Source organism: Mustela lutreola, chromosome 9 (assembly GCF_030435805.1).
Source record: "Mustela lutreola isolate mMusLut2 chromosome 9, mMusLut2.pri, whole genome shotgun sequence".
NCBI classification, from domain to species: Eukaryota; Metazoa; Chordata; class Mammalia; order Carnivora; family Mustelidae; genus Mustela; species Mustela lutreola.
In genome coordinates, this window is record NC_081298.1 from 138260370 (window position 1) to 138285132 (window position 24763).

Here is a 24763-nt window from a genome sequence, read left to right on the forward strand (position 1 = left end):
AAGATGCTAGAGTCGGGAGCCCTTGAGTTCAGGAAAGCAAAGGAAGAAGCAGGAGTTGGCATCTCTCCAGATGTGCACAACCGTGTGCAGAGTCACAGAGTGTATACCAGACCCTTCCTACTCTGCCATCAAGGACTCAGGGCTTGCCTGTGCCAGGGTTTCTCCAAGTAATTTCCCCCAGTTCTGTAGTGTGAACAGTAAGCTTCAAACGGAGGAGAAAGAAGACATCAGAGAAATCTGCAAGCACAGGGAAGCTCTCTTACAAGACTAGGACTCTGCCAGGCTTTCAAACAGGGATTGTGCAGATAAGCAAGAGAAGGGAGGTCACCCCATTAACGGTCCCTGGTGCCTCAAATTCTTGGAATACTAGGAGTCTGTAGAGGTAAGGCATGCAGGAGATACCAGTCGTGGCTATGGCCTGAAACAGCTCACAACTGCCCCCAATCCATGCGGCTGAATCCCAACTGGAGGGACCCAGGAAGGCCACCTGTCCACCAGCTTCAAAAGCCAGAGGCTGGGCCTGCCAACCCCTTCAGCTACAACTGCCTGGGCATTCCGCGTCCTAGCAGGAAGCTTCACAGAGGCATCAGGTTTTCGGAGGCAGCTTGGGAAGCACACAGGGTTGGGGGACAGCCCACTAACTGACCCCTGTACCCCACTCGCACCCCACCCTCAGGGGCAGCAGCTGCTTCCCATTGCTTTGAAGTTAAAGTCTCTCATCTTTAACAAACCCTGAAAAGTCCACTCAGGCCGGCCCCTGGCTGCACCCTCTGCCTTCCTGGCATCCGCCCTCCTGCAGACACCTGCCACGTCAGCAGCACCCTTGGACGCTCAGTTTCCTGGGTCACGACAGACCGCCCCACAGCCTCACAGTTACCGCCAACCCTCTGCAAACTCATCCTAGTCTAGACTGGGTTTTTTGCTCTCTGCTCTCCTGGAACTTTCTACCCATATGAGTGCATTCCCCCTCGTCCATGCAAAGCTTCTTAGATTGTCTCTCTCCCCCACTCCCTGAACCCCCCCACACACGGGGCCCATGTGTGTTTGGCTCACCAGCCTGTCCCGGTGCCCGACCCACCACAGGCGCTGAACAAAGGACCGGTTGCAGCAATCCGCAACCGCGGCAGCCTGGCTGGGAAACGGTGAGATCCTGCCACTCACGACAGCGTGGACGGACCTAGAAGGGGTTATGCTAAGTAAAGTAAGTCCGACAGGGCACCTGGGTGGCTCAGTGGGCTAAAGCCTCTGCCTTCAGCTCAGGTCATGATCCCAGGGTTCTGGGACTGAGTCCTGCATCGGGCTCTCTGCTCAGCGGGGAGCCTGCTTTTCCCTCTCCCTTGGCTTCTCCCCCTGCTTGTGCTTGCTCTCTCTCTGTATCCAATAAATAAATAAAATCTTTAAAAGAAGTAAAAAAAATAAATAAATAAGTTAGACAAATGCCATATGGTTTTACTTCTATGTGGAATCTGAAAAACAAAACAAGGGGGTGGCTCAGTCAGTTGAACGTCTGCCTTCGGCCTGGGTCATGATCGCAGGGTCCTGGGATCACACCCCACGTCGGGCGCCCTGCTTAGAGGGAAGCCTGCTTCTCCCTCTCCCACTCCCCCTGCTTCTCTTCCCTCTCTCACTGTGTCTCTCTCTGTCAAATAAATAAATAAAATCTTTTAAAAAAATAAAGTAAAAAACAAATGGATAAATAAACGATCAAACAAAAAGCCGAATCAGACGTTTAAATACTGAGAACAAATGGATAGTTGCGGGAAGGCCAGGGGGACAAAATGAGTGAAGGGGAGCGGGAGACACGGGCTTCTAGTTAGGGAATGAGTAAGTCACCGGATGAAAGGTACAGCCTGGGGAAGCCAGTCCATGGTGTTGTAATAACATCACATGGGGGCCAGTGGTCACTACACTTGCGGCCAGCACAGCATTACAGAGTTGCTGAATCACTATGTTGTACAACCTGAAACTAGTGTAACACTGTGTATCCCCTATATGCCAATACAGTGTAAAAATAAAGAAAAATAAATAGTAACACCTTTCATGCCAGCCTGTCACTTTTTCATTGTAGAACTGTAAATAACTTACTTGTCTCCCCACACCCCTGCACCACCCCTGCAGGATCACCAACCCTACGCACCACTGTCTTCTCTAAGGACTTAGTTATTACAGCATACCTTACCACTGCTTTTCTTCCAGTGTCTGTTTATAAGTAACTCGGACCACTTTCATCATTTGTTACAATTTATCAATTTGTTATTATCAGAGTTCCTCAAGGACAAAGTCAATATTCTGGGGCTCTATTATCCATCATGGTCTTGATGCACACGTACCTTTCTCTAAACGTATTAAATATAACAGAAAGATGTGGAAATAGTTTCAATTAATTATTGTATAAATTATATCACATCAAAATTAAAAGCGGGAAAGGAAATATTACCATTCCATTAAAATATATAAAAATGTAAAGAGAATTTGAAGACAGTAAGTAGCAGTGGCTGCTGGACGGACTAACATTTCCTGGCTTGCGAGGGGGCTCTCTGATTGTTTCTGCCACATCGGGAACTACTGGGGAGAAGCAGCAGCTCCTGCCACTGGTTTTCAGCTCATTCCCCAAAGTCACCCAAAACACCACCACCTTTTTTAAAATTCTGTTCCCCCCCCCCCACAACAAATTGACCACTAGAGTTTCTGAGGAAATCAATGAAAGAGTAAATGGTATCTTCCAGAAACTTTAAAGCCGTTCAGGGTATCTAGACTGGGGAGGTCACCTCATGATCCAAGGCACATGAGAAACCCCTATCCACACCGGGTTGAGGCAGGGCCAGTACCACCTCTCAGGCCTCACAACCATCCTCTGGAAATACTTTTTTCTTTTTCCTTTTTTTTTTTTTTTTTTTTAATGTTGTGTATTTATTTGAGAGAGAGAGAGAGAGAGTGTGTGTGTGTGTGTGTGTGTGTGCACGAGCAGAGAGGAGGGGCAGAGGGAGAAGCCGACTTCCCACAGAGTAGGGAGCCCGATGCGGGGCTCGACCCCAAGACTCTGAGATGATGACCTGAGCCAAAGGCAGACGCTTAACTGACTGAGCCACCCAGGGGCCCTGAAAATCTTTTCTTTTCACCAGCTGGAGCTCCTGCTTTTCCTGCACCGGGAATGACGCGTGCCCCTCCCGCTCTGGAAGGGGAATAGCCCAGAGGCACCAACCGCAGGCTGGAGAGCAGACAAGCGTCGTGCGGACGCCCGGTGTGGACGCCCACTACCAGCGCACCAGATGCACGATCCCGATCCCGGCGGTGAGGCTTTCTCCGCCTCCCATGCAAAGGTACGAAGATAGTGAAACTTCCCCCGTGGGCTAGTTCGGATAATCAGGCACTTAGCCGCCAACGGGCCTTCACTACGTGAAATTCTGTGGATACAGTAGTAACACAGGCGGCGATCCAGACAGCTCCTGGCACAAGGTTTGTGGCCAGCAAACATCTTCATATCGGTAAGTATCGCCTTGACTCAGGGAAAGGACTAAAGGAGCAACTTCAAGCGCTGAGCCAGGCTCCACTTCACACTGGCTCTGCTCACTTAAAAGGAAATGCAGGCTCTACCAAACTACAATCAGTTCAGCCCAGACAGACATGAAAAGGGCACCCTACAGGGGGCCTGGGTGGCTCAGTCGGTTCAGGGTCTATCTCCCGGTTTCAGCTCAGGTCACGAGCTGTGGGTCGTGAGATCAAGCCCCGCGTCAGGCTCTGTGCTCCCTACGGACTCTGCTTGTCCGGCTCCCTCTGCCCCTCCCCCAGCACTCCACTCTGTCTCGCTCTCTCCCCCAAATAAATAAATAAATAAAATCTTTTTAATAAGGGGGGGTGGGCTTTAAGAGTACGATTCCTGAAAATGAAAGGAGGAGCTAGCAGGAAGCAGGCGCTCCCCGAGTGTTTGCGGTCGGGCACCGCCCAAAATCATCTTCCTGAAAAGCGGAACACAAAATAGAATCCAAAAACTCGTTCTCTCTGTAATGAACTGGGTGACAGTAACATAGAGATTCACGTGAAATGTCTAAAACACGTCACATCCCCTCATGGAAAGAATCCTGCCCCCACCCCCCAAGGCTCATCCCTGTGCCCCTGGGCTGCCCTGGGCTGCTCTGGGCTCCCCACCACCCCCGCAGCAATTTACTCAGAAGAGCTCAGAACATAAATGAATAAATGCAGAGTCCACAGGGAACAGCACGGGGTGAAACAGCGCCCCTTCATGAAACACTGAGCAAGTTCACCGACCAATTCCAGGAGGCTGCGGCACCTGCTCAGGTCCAGTGCGGGCCTGGAGGAGGGAGCCCTGGTTCCTGCCCTCCAGGAGCTGGGCAGGCTGTGCCAGGGGGTGGCGGGGGCACAGGTAACATGTGACCATAACACAGTGCGGTCAGCACAAAATAGAGCTGCTGTCCCTGCAGGATCTGAGACTGTGAGATAGGACCTCCAGCCTGAGCTCTCCGTGGCAGCCAAGTCACATGACAGCCGAACAGGGGGAGGGACATGGCCTCCCCCACATTATTCTATTTTCTCACATCTCCACGCTAACACTGAAATCGAGCAGTAGCTTGCCAATATTCTCTTTATCTTTTCATCTTCTTTGTTTCTCAGCCAAAAGCTGGTCTCGGAAAATGTGCCAGGGACCTACCTGCGGTTCCCCATGCTCGGACTCCCTCCCAGGGAGGCGCCCGGGGAGGGGCAGAAGTCTGGCCGGTATCCATTCCCTGCCATGAAGATGTGAATCACGCTAGAGCCGCTCAACAAAACTCAGTAAATCTCAACTGTGCCCCCAAGAAACAATTTACTTGAATGATACCTCTGACATGTTCCCGTTAGCCAACCGGACAATTTTAGCTACAGTAAGAATTCTCTTACTAATCAAAAAAGGCAGCCATACGATCTTAATTTTTTAAAGCAACAATTCTATAACGAAATGTAATTATGTAAAAAGGGATTATGACAGAATACAGATACCAAAATTTGCGTAGTGGAATATTGATAGTAAAGACACCTTCAAGGTTCCTAGCACACCTACCGGAAATATCACGCATACAATGCGATGGCATTTTGGGTAAAACATGTATTATACATGTACATTTAAAAAAAAATAAGAACTGGGGCACCTGGGTTAAAGCCTCTGCCTTCAGCTCAGGTCATGATCCCGGTGTCCTGGGATCGAGCCTCTGCTCAGCAAGGAGCCTGTTTCCTCCTCTCTCTCTGCCTGCCTCTCTACCTGCTTGTGATCTCTATCAAATAAATAAATAAAATCTTAAAAAAAAAAAAAAAAGAAGAAGAACTTATTCTAGGTGGGGGAATTATAGCTTTTTGTTTTATATTTTTCTGTGTTTTATGAGTTTTTCTGCAGTGTCACACATCTAACATTTCAAATGTGAAGAAAATGTTTTCTAGTCTTTTCATCGGCAAAGTAAATAAATTTTCCTCAGAACAAAACAGAGAGGCCACTGGAGATGGTGAATGCAAATGTTATTGATCAGTTCTTGCCTGGAATTAATAGCATGATGGAAGCTTTGGTCTCCAGGGTTCCCTGTGGGGAGACCCCTTACACACTCGGGGCAAAGGACAGGGCCAGATAACAGTGTTTAGACATGTCTTTGATGTCCTCGGCCATCATCCTGGACAGCCGAACATTGGAAACAAAAGATCATTCTCGCACTCCTGACTGCAGCAGCCCACCTGCTCCCCCCTTCTGGTACGTGCCCCCAAGCCGGCCAAGGCACCACCACAGGCCTCATGGCGGATGTGGTCAGCGACATCAGAACTCTCCACATCCAGCTGATGAGAAAACAATTTCTTTCGTTACTTTTTTTCTCCCAAATCAGCTTTGTGTCTTAATGGCCCAGGTGGAGAATAGAGTTTATGAAAGAAACAAGCATTTATCACCATCATCTTCTTCTTCTTCCTTCCAAAATTAACAATTGTGCGCTTACAGGGATTATCCTAGGGCATGGGGATTACAGATAAATTTTGCTTAACTGTGTTATCTCCCTTTTCTCCATTGAACACATTTGTGTAACAGAGAGCATTTTATCTCTTTAAACATTCATTTATCTATTTCAGAGGAAGAGAGAGAGATGGAGCAAGTGGAAGTGGAAGAACAGAATCTCAAGCAGACTCTCCCCTGAGCAGGGAGCCCAGCGCAGGGCTCGATCCCACGACCCATGAGATCACAACCTTAGCCACAATCAAGGGTAGGATGTTCAATCTACTAAGCCGCCCAGGCGCCCCCTTTTTTTTTTTTTAAAGACTTGTTTATCTATTTTAGAGCAAGAGCGAGAGAGAGAGTAACAGAACACATCTTAAAATAAAACAATAATTTTTAAAATGTCAACTCGGACTTCCAAGGCTGCACTCGAGCCCTGTGTGTTCCATACACCGGTTTCCAAACGGCCAGCAGCTGCCAGAAGCCACGGAGGAGGCGGGGACACTGCACGGGAGCTGACAGCTGACATCAGTCAGAGATCAGGCAGGGCTGCAGCTCACAGAGGAGACAAAGTGGGAGCCTAACCAGGTCATGCCCATGCCTACCACAAGGTCAACTCCACCCCAAAGGTCAGTGTGCCCCAGACTGACCCACGACACCAGGGTCACCCACGCTTCCCTGGAGGGGAAGGCTGCCCAGCTGCACAGCAGCAGCAAAATTCACCAGGACATCAGCCCCCCCCAACCCACCCAGATTCCCCATACCAGGCCTCACACCCCTACCTAAGTGCCAGCAAGTCCTGACCTACAGTGACCCTGTGCTGTTATGATCTCTTTAAAGCCTTAAAGTATGTATCTGAGCACCTCAAATTTATTGTGCAAACTTTAGGCCCTTTTGTGACCCAATATATTTGACTCCGTAATAAAAAGCACCAATTCTTTTTTTTTTCTTTTTCTTTTATGTTATGTTAGTCACCATACAGTATATCATTAGTTTTTGATGTCATGTTCCATGCTTCATTGTTTGCATGTAAGATCTAGTGTTCCATGCAATCCATGCCCTCCTTAATACCCAACACCAGGCTCACCCATTCCCCCGCACCCCCACCGAAACCCTCAGATTGTTTCCTGGAGCCCCTAGTCTCTCATGGCCCCTCTCCCCCTCTGATTTTCCCCCCTTCATTTTTCCCTTTCTTCTCCTAATGTCCTCCATGCTATTCCAAAAAACAACAATTCTTAAAATTTTAAAAGAAATCAATGCAAAAGCAGTTCGGTGCAGGACAGACAGCCTTTCCAACAAATGGTGCTGGAACGACTGGAAATCCACCTGCAAAGAAATGAACCTTGACCTAAACCTTTATACCATATACAACTCAAAATGGATCACAGACTTATATGTAAAACAAAATAGTGAACTTTAAGAGAAACACACACTCACAGTTGAACATCTTCATGATCTAGAGCGAGGCAAAGACTATTTAGGTTTGATGCCATAAGCACATCCTTAAAATGATACATCGATACCCGTGACCTCATCGAAATGGGCAAGTTCTACTCTGAGAAAGACCCCAAGAAGAAGATGAAAACACAAGCTACAGAACAGAAGGAGATATTTGCAAACCACATGCCCAACACAGTACCAATACCTGGGATTTTTTTTTTTTTTTTTTGAGCTCTCAAAACTTAACAGTTAAACTATAAAGAGACATTTTGCCAAAAAAGAAGGACACATGGCAAATAAGCCATGAAAGGATGGTCAGCTTCACCGGCCACCAGGAAAATACAAATTAAAACCACAGTAAGATATAAGTAGACACCCATCAGGTTGGCAAAAACACAAAAGGGCGACATCGCCAAATGCTGAGTATGCAGAGAAACTGGGCCCTCACACAACAGTGGTGGGAGGTGATGCGATAAAGCCATCCTGGAGAACTGTTCTCCAGTTCCTTATCAAATTAAACGACTAACTACCATAAGATCCAGCAATTGGACCCTTGGATATTTATTCCCCAGAAACTAACACTTACGTTTACACAAAAACCTAAAATGTTCACACTAGCTTGATTCGTAACAGCCAAAAACTGGCAGCAATTCAGATATCCTCTAATGGGTTCATGGTTCAGCACACCGTGGTACATCCACAGCGCGGCACAGACTCAACAAGGAAACAGAATCAAGGACGGACACTCAAAACAACGGATGTCAGTCTCCAGGGGATGACGCGAAGTGGGGACGAGGAGGGAGCCCGTCTCAAGAGGTCACATCCTGCAGAATCCCGTGCGTGAAACATTTGTGACTCAACCGAGTTACAGAACTGGAGAACAGAACTGTGACTGCCAGGCCTCGGGGACTGAAGGACTGGAGTGGGGAAGGGGCAGCTGAGTCCCTGAAAGAGCAACATGAGGGCTCCGTGCAGCGACGGCACAATCGGAGTGATACCGTACCAGGGACGCACAATCAGAGTGATACCGTACCAGGGACGGCACAATCGGAGTGATACCGTACCACGGCTTTGCAAGATGCTGCCGCTGGGAGAAACGGAGGGGAGAGTACATAGGAGCTCTGCCTTATCTCTTGCAACTACATGTGAGTCTATAATTATCTCAAAATAAAATGTTAATGAAAAATAACAACTGATCAGCATTTTTAAAAAAATATTCTTCTCGCCAGTGGCTTGCATTAACACTCTGGCATCTGAGCAGCAGAGAATGCTTTGTCCAGATGCCCTGCTTTGGGAATTAGATATTCAAGTGCAGACACGGGGCTGGAGAAGATGCGGTGTTATCCCTTGCCTTGGTCTCCGCGTGAGAAGCCCCCTGGGAATTCGCAAGCTTTACACAGTATAAACGGGGATTGGAACGGAGCTTTCAAGGGCTGAGTCTGAACCTGTTCCTTTTCACCCATGCAAAGACCTCAGATAAATATAAGTGGAGGGGGTTAAAATCGCAACAAGGCATTTTTGTTCCCTTCCATGGTGATCAAATAATTGAAAGAAGGCCCTAGTGGTGACCCCAGCCTCAGTCTGAGAGATTTTTGCAGCCCCGGCTCACCAGTGCGAGAGCGAGGCATGGAGACTTCCTGGGCAGAAACGGGGTTCCTGTTATTTTTTTTATTTTATTTTTTAAATATTTTATCTATTTATTAGAGAGACAGAGAGCATAAGCAGGCAAAGCAGCAGACAGAGGGAGAGGGAGAAGCAGGTTCTCCCCTGAGCTGGGAGCCGGATGCAGGGCTCGATCCCAGGATCCTGGGATCATGACCTGAGCCAAAGGCAGCCACTTAACTGACTGAGCCAACCAGGCGCCCCAGAAATGGGGTTCCTGAGAACAATTTCCACAGCAACTGTACCATAGGAGGGCAAGGATGGACAGAGCTCTGCAGTCAGACCCAGAGCCAGAGACACACAAAATTGAGTCGCATGGCCTTTGGGAGCTTTAACTTCTTTAACCTCTCAGAACTAAGCACCCCCGCGGGAGAGCACCTCGAAGGCCATCCCCCAAGACAGACTGCAGGTGTGTCCTCAGCATCTGGCTCACACACGGCATGCTGAATTCTTGTAACCACCCTGTGAGGCATTTATTACCAATGGCCCCATTCTACAGATGAAGAAACAAACCGAGAGAGGGTTCAGAGGCTTGCCCGAGTATAGATGGGCTCAAGTTTGACACTGGGTTTGCAGGACTCCAGACAACCAGCTCTTAACACTCCCCTGACGTTAAGCACCTAGCTCACCATCACTGACATAGAAGTAGGACCATTAACTAAAAGCAAGACCAACTAAGGAAGCCAGAAGTCGGCAGCTGCGTCCAGGATGGTCTCCAGATTTATAGATCAAAGATCCCTTCCGTTGACCTCTTGCCAAGGCAGTTCTAAAGCAGCTTCTAGAGCAGCGCTTCTCCACCTTTAGCACTGATAAGACTCATGTGGAGCGCTCCTGAAAACAAATTCCCGGGCCCCCCCAGCAGGGACTCTGAATTCAGAAAATCGGGGAGGGGGGTGACCGGAGAATTTACATTTACGATTTACATCTAACGATTTCCCAAGTGATGCTGATACAGCTGGTCCATGTCCCACAGCTCCAAAGCTTCATGGGTCTGTGGGAAGGGAGGGCAGGGAAAATGGCTTCAGGCTGGGGTACACTCAGACCCAGAGGCCCGTCTTCTCAGCCAGAATCTGTCCAGCGCCCACTACCACTTTGGAGCCAGACAAAAATGGGCTCTCCAATACATGCTGCCCATATAACCAGTCCACTGGCTTTTCTCACCTCTATTCCAACTTTACAATGGGAACACAACTCTCTTTACCAAGTAAGGATTAAAGGAGGTGAAATACGTCAAGTACTTAAGCTCAGGACAAAGTCAGTAACGATCTGTCTCATCCCTCACTTTTTCTCAGATTCAGGTTCCCCACCTCCCCAAACATACCAGCCCAAATTCTACTTTTTGCGTGTCTGGAGGCATTGGTAGGGAAAACAACAATACTTTCTATCTCTACAGTTTACAGACTGCCTCATGAGGGCAGGGCCCATGGCTTTTATACACTGTGTGTCCTGTCCCTCACCTACCACATACACCTACCGCAAAATCTGGCTTAGAGTGAGCATTCAATATGGGTTTATTAATCAAACAAACAGGTTGAATTTGCTGTCAAACTAGCATTTTGAGAAAAAAATTACACCTTCAGAGATGAGAGCTGACCGTAGTTCTCACTTTCTGCCCAACCAAGAACCTTTCCTCTCTGCTAAAGTCTAAGGGATGCTGTAGACAGTCAAGAAGTAACAGGAGGAGGGGTGCCTGGGTGGCTCAGTGGTTTAAAGCCTCTGCCTTCGGCTCAGGTCATAATCTCCGGGCCCTGGGATCGAGCCCCGCATCAGACTCTCTGCTCAGCGGGGAGCCGGCTCCCCCTCTCTCTGCCTGCCTCTCTGCCTGCTTGTGATCTCTGTCTGTCAAATAAATAAACAAAATCTTAAAAAAAAAAAAATTAACAGGAGGAAGTCTGTGATTTGAAGGCAACGGTAAAATCAAGCCAGCATCGTAGACACAGTGGGGCAAAGCACGTCTCTCGGAGCTACGGAAGTCACCATTATTCTTTCACCATTATTAATTCTCCAGGCAAAACCAAGAATATAGCTTAGTAAAAGAGGGCCAGAGAAGTTTCTAGACGAACCCTTCATAATCGCCAGTGAGAAAACGCAGGTCCTCAGAAAGAAACAGGGGAGATGACAGAGGGGAAGGGGCAGAACATCCGTCCCGAGAGACACATGTTACTCTGACCAGCCCCGGGGCCAGAAGGGGGAATCCGAAGGCAGACAAGTAAGTCCGTGCAGAAATTAACTTGAAACAGAGATGAAAATGTCATAGCATGGACACAGACTTTTTCTTAGGCTGAGATCTGGAGTGTCTGTGTATAGCTTTACCGTCGGATAGATGTGCGTTCAAATCCTGGTACAGCATCCACCCGTCATAGGAGCATGAACAAGTCACTGAACGTCTCTGGACTTGGGTTTTCGGGCACATAAAATGGGAACAGTAATGCCCACTCTTCACAGGGTAGTTGTGGGGGGCTGAACGACATACCCCTACATCCGGAACCTGGCCCAGAGTAGCCATGTAATTCTCAGCTCCCATCCACTCGGCCCCACTGGTAACCTTCCCACTGATAACGGAAGAGGATTCACTCCCTCTGTTGGCCTTGAGTTCTGTGATTTAAGAATTACTTCCATGGATCCAACTAGATGCGTGCAATGTTACGCTGCTGTCACAAAGGAAGCAATTTATAACGCTTACAATGAAAACTCTGAAACTTCTACAATTCGATAAGACAACTGAGCCCACAGCCAACTCTGCGGGAACCATTCCATTATTCACTCGGTTTCACTAGTCAGTGGTATTGAATCCCACTGCACGGTGACAGGTAGCAGCTACCCACGGGGTGAGCACGGCATGACTTGTAGAGATGCGAAATGCCTAGGGTGTACATATGAAATTAATATCTTTAATAAAAGACAATTGTTACTGCTTTCAAGTAATCAAATGGCACGAGAACTGTTTGATGAGGCACAAGAACCAGCTGTCCCCTCTCTGTGCTCCAAGCCTTTCCCAGCAGGCGAGGAGTGCCCTTCTTCCTCAGCGTCCCCCAAGCCGGCACTGGGAGCCCCTGTGTGCTCTTACGAACCGCTCCTCGAACTACAGGATCCAACACTGGGTATGCTCGCCTCAGGGGTAATCTTTGCCGTGTGTTACCGACGAAACCTCGTGCCCCACGCCTCACCAAATTTATATGTCGAAGCCCTAACCCCTAACTCCCAGCCTTGCTGTATTTGGACACAGAACCAAAAGGAGGTAATTAAGGCTAAGAGGAGTGGGGGAGCACAGAACAGTGGAATGAAAGGTAGTTATGAATCAATGAAACCCTCTCACATGTGTCCGCTCCTTATTTCATTCCCTTGTACTGTCCTTACACTTCTCCCCCCAGCCTAATACAGAACTAAGCGAACAAGAGATACTTTCACTCGACAAGTAAGAAACCAACCGGACTTTTGGCTCAAATTCTCCTACATTTGGAGTTGAGACCTCAAAGTGGAACCTGTAATTGTTCCCTGACTCTATCAGCATTTGGCTCGGCTCTCTATCCAGAGTTCTGTAAGGTCCTGTAGAACAAAGACTCATGCATCCATCAAATATTTACTGAGCACCTACTACGGGCCAGCCATTGTGCCAGGCGCTAAGGCACGACAGTGAGCAAAGCCAATTTGAATGGAACACCATTTGATTACTTGAAAGCAGTAACAATTGTCTTTCAAAAGGTAAGTGCACAGCACTTACCAAGGTGCCATGGGGAGATAAGATGCTAAACCAATATTTGTGTAATTACAAACGTGGTGAGTCACATTAAGTGGTTTGCAACCTTTTTTTTTTTTTCTTTTTTGTTTTAAGTAGACTCCAGGCCCAATGTGGGGCTTGAACTCACAACTCTGATATCCAAAGTCACGTGCCCTACTGAATGAGCCAGCCAGGCACCCCTCAACTGTTTGCTTTGTTTTGTTTTGTTTTTAATGAAAATGGCCTATAGATAACCCAGTTCAAAACCATTTGATCTCATAATTTCTCTCCCAAATCTTTTTCATCAAGAACATGTAACTACCAACCAGATTTCTTGAACAACAAAAGATCCCACAGTCCCTCCCCAGTTAACAGAGGTCTGCACAGTGGGAAGAAGCCTCTCCCTCGCACTGACTTCCAGGGCCAGATGATGGGTAAAGGCACAATTTCCAGCAGGTTTTTGTTTCTGTCTTTTGAAAAGGGTTCATAGACCCTGGGCCTACCTTCGCAGATTAGTGTTTCTAATGGCTGGTCATCAAAATCACCCAGAGGGCTTATTAAACCACAAACCACGGCCACCGCCCCCCAGGGTTCTGAGTTGGTCTAGGCAGGGGGTCTGAGAATCTGCATTTCGTACAAGTTCCATAGGGACACTGAAACTGCTGGGCCAGGGACCACAGTTTGAGAGTGACCACACTAGACTGAAAGGCAGGCTTTAGCACGAACAAAGTTAAAGCTGGAAGGAAACTTACCTAGGTCAGGCTCCTCGGGTGACAGGGATAGGACATGAGCCCAGAGAGGAGAACCAAATCTCTCAAGGTCAAAACCGAACAAGTTAGGCCATTTCCCCTTCGGATCACTGGCCTTTCTGTGACACAGCCTCCTGGAGAAGCCACTTCTTCTGCCGAGCCTCCAAAGACATGCCCTTCTCAGTGGATAGGGAGGTAAACTCATTGTCAAAAACACAGAGGTAGGATATGCTATCACATCTTAGAACTCAGAGAGGTCCAGCAGGGTTGCAGTGGGCGGGTGGGGGAGGCGATTCAAAATTGACAAAACATTGACAATTGTCGAGGCTGGGTGATGATTACAAAGAAGTGTTTTACTGTCTTCCCACTTTTGTCCATGTTCAACATTTTCCATAACAAACTAGGTAACAGGAATCAGCTGGATCAAGACTGATCATTGCACATCTCTGAGAAGGCTTAGGGTTCTCATGCAGCCCCCGAAATATACTTGCCTCCCCCCAAAATATTTTGAACATCTGTGACATGCCAAGCCTTGCCTGAGCGCTAGAGGGATTCAGAGAAAATTAAGACATACACTTCTGTCCTCAAGAAGCCCATAATTTGGGCGCCTGGGTGGCTCAGTGGGTTAGGCCGCTGCCTTCAGCTCAGGTCGTGATCTCAGGGTCCTGGGATCGAGGACCGCATCGGGCTCTCTGCTCGGCAGGGAGCCTGCTTCCCCTCTCTATCTCTGTCTGCCTATTTGTGACCTCTCTGTCAAATAAATAAATGGAATCTTTAAAAAAAAAAAAAAAAAGCCCATAATTTGGTGGAGTAAATGAAATGCATATCATTATGTTACCGAGAGTAATAAATGGCAGAGACGATCGAGAATGAGCTAAGAGATTAAGTGAACCAAAGCAAGACTGTCTCCTTTCCCACTTTATATCCCAGAAGTTAAACTTTTTTTGTCTCTAAGAGCAGTCAAGCTTTAGAAATGTGTATTACCATCAATAGGTAAAGTTTAATCAAAATGAAAAGACATCAAAAGTAGAAATAATAAAAAGAGATCAAAAATCTGCTACAGAAATAGGGGCACCTGGGTGGCTCAGTGGGTGAAGCCTCTGCCTTCGGCTCAGGTCATGATCCCAGGGTCCTGGGATCGAGCCCTGAATTGGGCTCTCTGCTCAGCAGGGAGCCTGCCTCTCCCCCTCTTTCTCTGCCTGCCTCTCTGCCTACTTGTGCTCTGTGTCAAATAAATAAATAAAACCTTAAAAAAATATATGCTACAGAAACAGTATTATTACTGTTTTTTATACAACAGACTATAAAATTAGTTAAAAGGACAATAGGATAGAAATAAGTCACATTCATAACATTTAACTGAAAAATGAAGCAAAGTGACATTAATAATGTATGTATTATAGAACATGTAATTTTGAGCAATGTTTAGAAGCATATAAAATTTAGTGGTTTGGGTGTTTTGTTTTGTTTTGTTTTAAAGATTTTATTTATTTTATTTGACAGACAGAGATCACAAGTAGGCAGAGAGAGGAGGAAGCAGGCTCCCTGCTGAGCAGAGAGTCCGATGCGGGACTCAATTCCAGGACCCTGAGATCATGACCTGAGCCAAAGGCAGCGACTTAACCCACTGAGCCACCCAGGCGCCCCTGGGTTTTTTTTTTTAAGATTTTATTTATTTATTTGACAGGCAGAGATCACAAGTCGGCAGAGAGGCAGGTGGGGGGGTGGGGTGGGAAGCTGGCACACTGCTGATCAAAGAGCCCAATGTGGGGCTGGATCCTTGAGATCATGACCTGAGCTGAAGGCAGAGGCTTAACCCACTGAGCCACCCAGGTGACCCTAAAATTTAGTTTTAATACCAGAAAAAATACACTAAAGTGTTAATACTAACTGTATCTGCATCATAGATTTCTGGTGTTCTTTTGTTTCAACTCTTCTGTATGTTCTTAAATTATATGTTATAAATATGCATTATGTCCATCATAGCCTTCCATCTCCTGCTTTTTTAAAGTGCAATTAACTTTAATGTCCTACAATTTATCTGTATATCCAGAAACTGAAACAAAAAGCCAAGAGGGCCCATTAAGCAGGGTATGAGCTGAGAAGAGTAACTGCCTGGAATCTTTTTGAAGAGATTAGAGGTAAGGGCCCTCCAGAAAGACCAAATGAGGCTGCCCGCAGCCAGCTCTCATGGTCAGTTGCCCCCATGAAAGCCCAAGAGGCTTCCTTTACCAGTCTGGAACAGAACCCCTGAAGCATGGGGGCCAGGGATAGGTGCAATTATTAGAAGCAGGCTCCCTTTACTCTCTTGGTGCATACAGGGTCCTATACCACAGCTTTTGTTTTCATGTCCTGGTCCCTCTCAATTCTGATGACTGCCTAGCACGCCTCAAGGGCACTGGGGGGCTCAGGCACAGGGGGCTGGGGACTTCCCTCTCTCTTTAAACTATAGTCTGTCTTCTTCTCATTCTGATTTTTCAAACTTTTACTAGCTCTCCTTTGGAAAGTGCCTCTGAATGCTACGAAACTGATAGAACAATTCAAATGTGGAATCTACAAAATGAACACCATTTTCTTCAAAAGGGGATTTCTAATGTCAAACATGATGGTGGTACCAGAATGAACACTTACAACACCATGGGAGATCAGTAAGTTACTTACTAAATGAAAGAAAGAACAGTCACTTTCACATTTTGCACAGAACGCTTTAGACAGGCTCTAGGAGATCACAAACTTTCCTGGTAAAAAATCCCAAGACAAAATACACATATTTAAAGTGTTTAAAAACATTTAAACCACAAACAAACCATTTAAACCATCTGCAATAACAAGAAAGGCAGGATAGAATTTCAGCTGCAACCGAGCTTACTTCTTACTCCATAAAGAATACTTGTTCTAGAAAACAGCAGCGCCCCTCGTCCGCTGCTCTGGGGAATGGAAACTGTCACGGATCACATTGCAAATTTTAAACCAGCCAGATTCCAGCATGCAAAGACATGTAGAAACATTTCCTCACCTGTGTTTCATTTCCTCCCTTCACATTTTTTATTTGGTTTTTGTTTCCCAGAAACAAACTTTTCTAAGGACTGGTTCTAAGGAATTCTTCAAATCTACCCAGGGATTTAAGACATTCTTGACAAAAAGTTAGAGGTAGGGTCCTAATGTCTTTAAACTAATGGCCTTCAAAATTCCAGTTACATTTTCCTTCAAAGGGCGGCAGACCAAGATGACATTAACACATTTCTTTAAGACAAAGCTCAGACCCTACCCAGACCTCCACCTCTCCCCAGGTCTTACCTCCAGTGTTTTCATGTCCTGGTCCCTCTCAATTCTGACGACTGCCTAGCATGCCTCAAGGGCACTGGGGGGCTCAGGCACAGGGGGCTGGGGACTTCCCTCTCTCTTTAAACTATAGTCTGTCTTCTTCTCATTCTGATTTTTCAAACTTTTACTAGCTCTCCTTTGGAAAGTGCCTCTGAATGCTACGAAACTGATAGAACAATTCAAATGTGGAATCTACAAAATGAACACCATTTTCTTCAAAAGGGGATTTCTAATGTCAAACATGATGGCGGTACCAGAATGAACACTTACAACACCATGGGAGATTAAAATTAAAATTAAAATTAAAATGCTTTTACTGGGAATCAAAGTTTTTGTTCAAGTGAAATGTACACGTTGATCGCTTTAAAGCCTCCTAAAAACTGCCTTGGCGCCTGGAAGCAACACTCAGCTCTATAAGAATTTAGTCAAGAAAAGCTTTAGTTTGCAAATTCAGGAGTCCCTCTTTTCTACTGGTCTTCATGACCAGGGATCAAAAGCGGGTTGACAGCAAAATGGCCCAGCATCCTTCCCAGTGAATGGCGGGTCGCCCCGGCGGCCACACACACACTCACACACACACACACACACACACTTACTTCTCGGACAGAAACCAGCCTTTGTTCCCAAGACGCAAAACTAGGCTCCAGTTTCTAAGCCCCCACCTCCCTTAGAGCCGGTCCCAGGCCGTTCTGGAAGGAAGCCCCATTTTCTCCGGTGTCCCTTGCTGGGGGGATGTGGCTGCCACCTCGGACTCCAGCTCTTCAAACACACAGACGAAGACACACACCCCCAAAATAATCACGACCGCGGGCACCGTCGTCTGTTAGAGCTCGCCCCTCCAGAGGGCTCCCCGCGTGCCAGGCGCCCAGGGCGCGCTCTCCAACTTTCCCGACCTCCCGCACACAGGCGCGCGCACGCACACGAGGCCGCGGCACCCAGGTCCCACGTGCCCTCGAGGCCCGACCCGGACCCTACCCCGCCTCCTTCGCTGGCGCCGGCCGGGGGAGCACCCGCGCCCACTCGCGCCCTGCGCCCCGGGCCCCGCGCCCTGCGCCCCGGACCCCGCGCCCTGCGCCCCGGGCTCCGCGCCCGGCTCCGGAGCCCTGCGGCCCGGCGGCGGGGCCGCTCTCACCTCGGCCTTTGTCCTGCCGCCGACGCAGCCCCGCTCCCGAGCGCCCGCCGCCGTCGGAGGGCCAGCCCAGCCTCCCGGCCGCCGTCCCACCCACAGCTCCCGGGCTCCGGCCGGGCCGGGGGCGCTCGGCAAAGCCCGGATCGGCGGAGCGCGGCCGGCGCCGGGGACGCGACCCCTGACCCCGGCCGCACCCCCTGCAGTCCACTTCTCCGGGTCTTCGGGCCGACCGCGCGGAAGGGACGCGCGGTGGGCTCGGCCGCCCCGGGACCCGACTGGGGAAGGGTCGCGGCGAGGGCGGTGTCCGGCGAGGGGAGGGGGCGAGGCGGCCGGAGCGAAGTCCCGCGGCCTCCCCGCCGGGGTTCTCGCCCCGGTGGCACCCGGTCCTCTCGTCTCCCCGACCCGGTGCCCGGGTCCCGGCCCCCAGGCCGGGCCGGAGCTGAGCCCTGCGGAGGGTCCAAGTGGGCCGGGCGCCCAGCGGGACCGCGCCCCCCGCGCGTCTCCAGGGAATTCCCAGCCGGAGCTCCCAGCCACGGTGCGCCGCCTGCGCCCAGGAAATGTCGCCTTCTTCTCGGTTCTCCCCGAGGGATTCCACCCGCACCCCCCGGCAGCGGCCCGCGAGCCCCCTACCCTGACGTACCCCTCCTCCCCTGCACTCCGTGGGACCAAGTCCTGGAGCCTCTCCAGCCACAGCGGAGTCCGCGGGGCGGGGGGTCTGGAAAGAAGTGGGAAGAACCTTCGGAGAACAGAGGTCATTTTGTCACTTGGGACCCAGGCGCCGGGAGGAGACAAGGCAAATCTGTGGGGCAGCGAGAGAGGAGCCCAGACCTCCCAGTCACTCCACGCCCAGGACCCCGGGACACACACACACACCCGCCCCCCCCCCCGCCCGCGCCCGGCCGCCAGGCTGAGCCCTGCAGAGGGTCGCTGTCGCCCGGGCGCCCAGCGGGACCCGCCCCTCCCCCCGCCTCCCGTCACCCGCAGTGCCGCGGACCCGCTCAAACAGCGGGGACTGGAAGACCCCGGTCCCCGACAGACCTAGTGGGCAAGCGGCGACGAGGGAGCCGGCCTGGGGCCAGCAGAGAAGAGGAAGATTCTGGAACTCCAGGCTCCTGCGGGTGGGACCGGCCACCTTTGCCCTGGACCCCGTGTCCGGTGGGGAGAAGGAGTGAATGAAGGAAGGACTAAAAGAACGAACCTCAAAGAAGACTTTGCAGACCTCGCCGGCGCGTGGTGCAGCAGTAGCAGAGCAGTGAGCACGGGGCAGGAGAAGGAGAACTGGAGATGTCCTCCTGAAGCCAAAGCCGTCGCCCCCGTGATTTCAGGAACCTGCGAGTTGCAGAACCTGCTCTGTGCCCTCGCTGCCCCTCACCTGCACGCCCTGCTGGTGAGGTCTTGGGCCTAAGAGTCACTGTCCTCTGGGACTGGTGAGTGACAGTTCAGGGACTTGGTGAGGGAACAGCTCCGGTAAATGCCAGCGCTCCCTGCGTCCAAAGTAGGAGAACTGCCTGGAAGAATCCTGGCAGATCTGTGCTAGGAAGACAGCACCATCATTTTCCTTCTTATTAGGAAAGATTTCAAATGCTCACTAGAGAGATAACATCACCAACCCTCCCTGTGTGCCCAGGAGCCAGCCAGTCCTAGTATCTTGCCATACTTGCTTCAAATGTTCATGTTAAAAAGAACTATCACAGTACAGTCAAAGCCCCTGGACAGCCCTCCCAGATCCCAATTCTTCCCTCCACAACCCCCCATACTCGTCTAAAACATCCCAACCATGTTTTTGTACTATTACTGCTATGAATGCATTCATGAACTCTGTATAGTGTTTTTACTAGTTCTACAACTTTCTGTGTGTTAGATTCTGTTTTGTTCTGTAACCAGGTGGGTTGGCTTTATATTGTTTGTAAGAGCCCCCTAGTCCTGCACAAAGCCCTACTTTATTCATTTTTTAAATTAGTTTCAGAGGTAGAGGTCAGTGATTCATCACTCTTATAATACGCAGTGCTGATTACATCAGGGGCTGTCCTTCATGTCTATCATCCAGTGACCCCACCCCCCCCCACTACTTTATGTATTTTAACTGCTCAGTAGCATTCTAGGGGCACATGGGTGACTCATAAAGTGTCTGCCTTTGGCTCTCACTATGATCTCAGATGGAGCCTGTGTCTGGCTCCTTGCTCAACAGGGAGTCCGCTTCTCCCTCTCTTAGCTCATGCGCTCTCTCTGTCTGTCTCTCTCTCTGTCTCTCTCAAATAAATAAGTAAAATCTTTAAAAGGTATTCTGTGATATGACTCGCACAATTTATATACACATTCTTCTGTATAGATATTGGAGCTGATCCAATTTTTCATGATTATGAACAAGACGGTAGTGGACATTCTAGAAATCACATTCATATTTCTAGAGTATAGCCCATTTTCAACTCTCCAATAAAAACATGTACCGAATAGCTCTGTTGAATTAACATTAACCAACATTAACCAATTAACATTAACCGATAGGTCTGTTGAATTAACAAAACCAATTAGGTTTGCTGTAAGGTTTACATTACATTTTGACAGCTTACATTTTATCAAGCAAATGAAATCCTGCAGAGTAGAGGAGGTATGCAAACTTTTTTCATAAAGGGCCAGAAGTAAATATTTTAGGCTTTACCAGCTGAGAGGCAAAATTTAGGCAATTCTTCTACATAAGTACTATAAATTATAACTTTTTAAAAATTTACCTCAAGGACCATAAAAAAAATTTTAGGACCCAAACAAAAACAGTGAGTAGAGTTGGCCCATGGGCCACAGTTTGCCTACCTCTTGTTAAAATATAGTCATTCCAAAAATTAATTCCTTTCTTCAAAACCAACACTAAAAAGGGAGTCACTTTCAATAAAGACAAAAATATAATTTGGCTCACCAGAAGAATCAAAGTGAATGTGATAATACTGCTAGGGAAAAATTCTTAGAAAGTGGTCCCCCACCTTAGCTAATTAATACAATGACTTTGGAGAAACCATTTAATCCTATCCTTAAAACCTACAATAAATTTCAGAAAGGCACGGGCTCCTCCCAACAAAGAATTAATTAGACCAGAAATGAGATTCCGTGAAAAAACTGTGTGTTGTTCTCCTGCTTAATGAATCAAATGATTCTGTTCCTGGTTTATTGATTTAAACAGTAGCACGCAAATACAAATAATGAGATCTATTTTCCCCGAACTAAACCTGGCCCAGTTATTTTACATGTCTTTACTGAACTTGAACCAAAGACTGAAAAAAATAATTTCAAGATATTTTCTTAAATGGGGAGAATCAGCCTCGTTTAAAATGTCAGCAAGAATGGGACCAAAATAAAAATCTGTGGTGGCCAACGTGAGCCTTACAAAGGAGCTGTCAATCCTGAAGCACACTGTGTGAGCAGGGTTCTGGAGGAGACCACGGGGTCAGGAAGGCAATTAGACATGGCTTCTGGGCACATTTGTTTCTCTGACCAGCCTTCTCCTAAAGAATTACATGCATACACTTCTCGCACACTTACACACACACACGTGCTTTCTTCTATCCTTCTCACACACTTCCCTGTTACATGTGTATGCACATGCTAACACATGTGTTCCCTACCCATATCTGCTTTCCTGAATGCATACAGCACACGTGGTTTGCACATACCTACATACACGTGTTTCTTCCCACAGACACCAAATATTTCTCTCCCTTTCACACACACGCACACGCCTTGTCACACAAACATTTCTCCTCTCGCAGAGTGTTTCCTGCACAGCCAGCTCGTCTCAGACCTCGTTCTAACAGACACACAGTTTCACACAGCTTTGCCCAGATACACGATCATTCTCTCACATATTTTCATATACGTGGATCTTTGCTTATCCCACCACGCGTGCAGATACACACACAGTCCCCTTCCTTTCCTGCTTTGGTACAAAGCGCTTCCATTTGTAATCACGTTCATCAGGGCTGCCTAAGGAAAATGCCGCGGAGTGGAACTCGATGAACCTTCGAGAAGCCCCCATCTGTGTATGTCAAGCAGTTTAGAATCATTTGATTTCAGCATGCCACTTACAATGGCTTAAGGGTACTTAAAGTCTATTCTCTTCCAGTAATAGTTCTATAATGGGGTTTGTGTTGACTATCACTTTCTGCACAGAAAATGTTTCTCTGGCATAGTAAATACTTAAATCCAGCTTGCTTCAATTCTCCCAAAATGTGAATGGGCAGGTGTATTGGTTTGTTCAGATTGCGGTAACAAATAGTACTACGGACGGGCTGGCTTAAACCACAGAAACCCATCACCTGACAGTGCTAGAGGCTGGAAGTCCACAGTCAAGGTGTCAGGAGAGCTGGTCCCTTCTGAAGGCTGTGAGGGACTCTTTTCCCGTGCACTGACTTTGATCTGTAGATGGCTGTCTTCGCCCTCTATGCATCTGTGCCCAAATCTCCTTTCTCCTAAGGACACCAGTCCTTGAACTAGGACCCACTTTAATGAACTTATTTTAGTTTAACTACCTTTGTAGAAACCTTATCTCCAAATAAGGTCACATTCTGAGGTACTGGGGGTTAGGACTTCAGCTTTTGAATTTTTTTTTTTAACTCTGTTGTTTATTTATTTGAGAGAGAGAGACGGAGAAAGCACAAGCAGGGGGAAGGGGAGAGAGAGAGGGAAAAACAGACTCCCCGCTGAGCAGGGGGCCCCATGCAGGCTTGATCCCAGGACCCTGAGATCATGACCCGAGCCGAAGTCAGACGCCTAATCCACTGAGCCACCCAGGTGCCCCTCAATTTGGGAATCGGGAGGGGGACACGGATAAGGAACACAATTCAGCCTGTAACAGCATGATTTGACTCTTTTCTACTGGTGGTTCAGACCAATGATACCAAATTCTTCCTTGATCAGTAGGACATCTGAAACCTGGATGTGGCAGTTGCTCACTTGAAACCTTACACTCGGATCCAAGGATCCAACTGCACGACCTCTACTCCTCTCCACCTTCATTATAACGGGGATATTGACCTCCCCAAATTCAGAAGTCCTTGTGTTCTATGGACTCCGCAAGGTGAAACTGCTCCTCCTGGTGGTGAAGTCGATACACTTCAGCAACTGAAAAATGGCTTGAAATGCCACTGCTTCTTGGTTGGTGACGGTCAAGTAAATGATAGATAAACAAAGAAGAGAGTCCCAGGAGCAAAACAAAGTTGGGGCAACCGATATATTTCATGACTGTAGTGCATGGAAGGTGAACATTTAAGTAGAAAACATCTAACAGTAAGACATGAATAAACACAGTAAATTGTGCTTGTATAGAAATGCATCTGCCAGGTGTGCAGCCAGATTTAAAAACTACCTTCAGGGGCGCCTGGGTGGCTCAGTGGGTTAAGCCTCTGTCTTCAGCTCAGGTCATGATCTCAGGGTCCTGGGATCGAGTCCAGGCTCTCTGCTCAGCAGGGAGGCTGCTTCTCTCTCTCTGTCTGCCTCTCTGCCTACTTGTGACCTCTGTCTGTCAAATAAATAAATAAAATCTTTAACAAAGAAAAAAGGCCACCTTCAAAATCTCTAATGGCATTTACAGAACGGTACTACATAGAAAGGAAGGCAATGCCATGGATGTAAACATCATCACTGTAGATCGCGGTACCCATCACACTTAACTTCTTCATTCTCTTTTTCTCCAAAGAATACCTCTTGGGAGTTGATTCCTGCAGGAATGTAATGGGATAATGTACAGTATGTACATTACAAACATGTATAACAAACCTCGATTGTTGTAATGTATCCCCAAATTCATATGTATATCTCACTGACAGGTCAGAGGATTGGCAAACCTTTGCTAGCATCAGCAAAGAAAAATCTGACAGCTGGTAGCTTCTTGATGGATAGCTTCTTTCTATTCAGAAGAACAAGGATGCCTTTGTTGAGAAATGTATTAATCCAGAATGAACAAAGCTATTTCCTAAAGGCCAAGTGAAAATGCACTGGCTTTATCATATTTTTCACACCCTTAGCTCTTGCTAAGGGACCAGTCTGTAGGATGTTTTCCTGTGTTGAAAAAAATCAATAATACGATTATTATTTTGCAAACAAGAGGCAAGGGAAATAGCATAGATGAATCTGTGCGCCTAAAACTTGCTTGCAAGAATACATAAAAAAAAAAAAAAAAAACCGGTATAATGACGGCCTCCAGAGATAGGACTTTGCTGTGAAAGGACAGGGTGGGAGGGAGATTTTTCACTGTTTACTCTTTTGTACCTTTGAGGTTTGAGCCATATCAAGGTAACTCTTCAAAAAGCTGGTTTTTTTTTTTTAAGATTTATTTATTTTTGAGAGGGAGAGAGCACGAGCAGGAGGGGCAACGGGAGAGAAAATCTCAGGCAGACTCCTCTGAGTGCAGAGCGTGACCTGGGCCTCAATTCTCATGACGCTGAGATCACGACATGAGCCGAAACCAAGAGTTGGACTGTGGGACCCAATGCCCCCCAAAATTAATTTTTTAAAAATTTAATTTCCTTGGGGCGCCTGGGTGGCTCAGTGGGTTAAGCCACTGCCTTCGGCTCAGGTCATGATCTCAGGGTCCTGGGATCGAGTCCCACATCGGGCTTTCTGCTCAGCGGGAGCCTGCTTCCCTATCTCTCTCTCTCTCTGGCTGCCTCTCCGTCTACTTGTGATTTCTCTCTGTCAAATTAATAAATAAAATCTTTAAAAAAAATTTAATTTCCTTTGGGGTGCCTGGGTGGCTCAGTGGGTTAAAGCCTCTGCCTTCAGCTCAGGTCATGATC

The 24763-nt window shown here is 47.9% G+C and overlaps 1 protein-coding gene across 4 annotated transcripts in view; it reads right to left on the reverse strand.

Annotated features, from left to right (window-relative positions):
- Positions 1 to 19405, reverse strand: part of GREB1 (growth regulating estrogen receptor binding 1) — a 140809-nt gene extending 121404 nt beyond the window's left edge. For 3 of the 4 annotated variants that reach the window (XM_059132621.1, XM_059132618.1, XM_059132622.1), the window contains exon 1: positions 17985 to 18068. The gene's annotated coding sequence lies outside the window, so the exon portion shown is untranslated. Of the gene's footprint in view, positions 1 to 17984; positions 18069 to 19179 lie in introns of those variants that run through there. The other variant, XM_059132619.1, reaches the window with a different exon arrangement.
- Positions 19406 to 24763: the final 5358 nt, after the last annotated feature.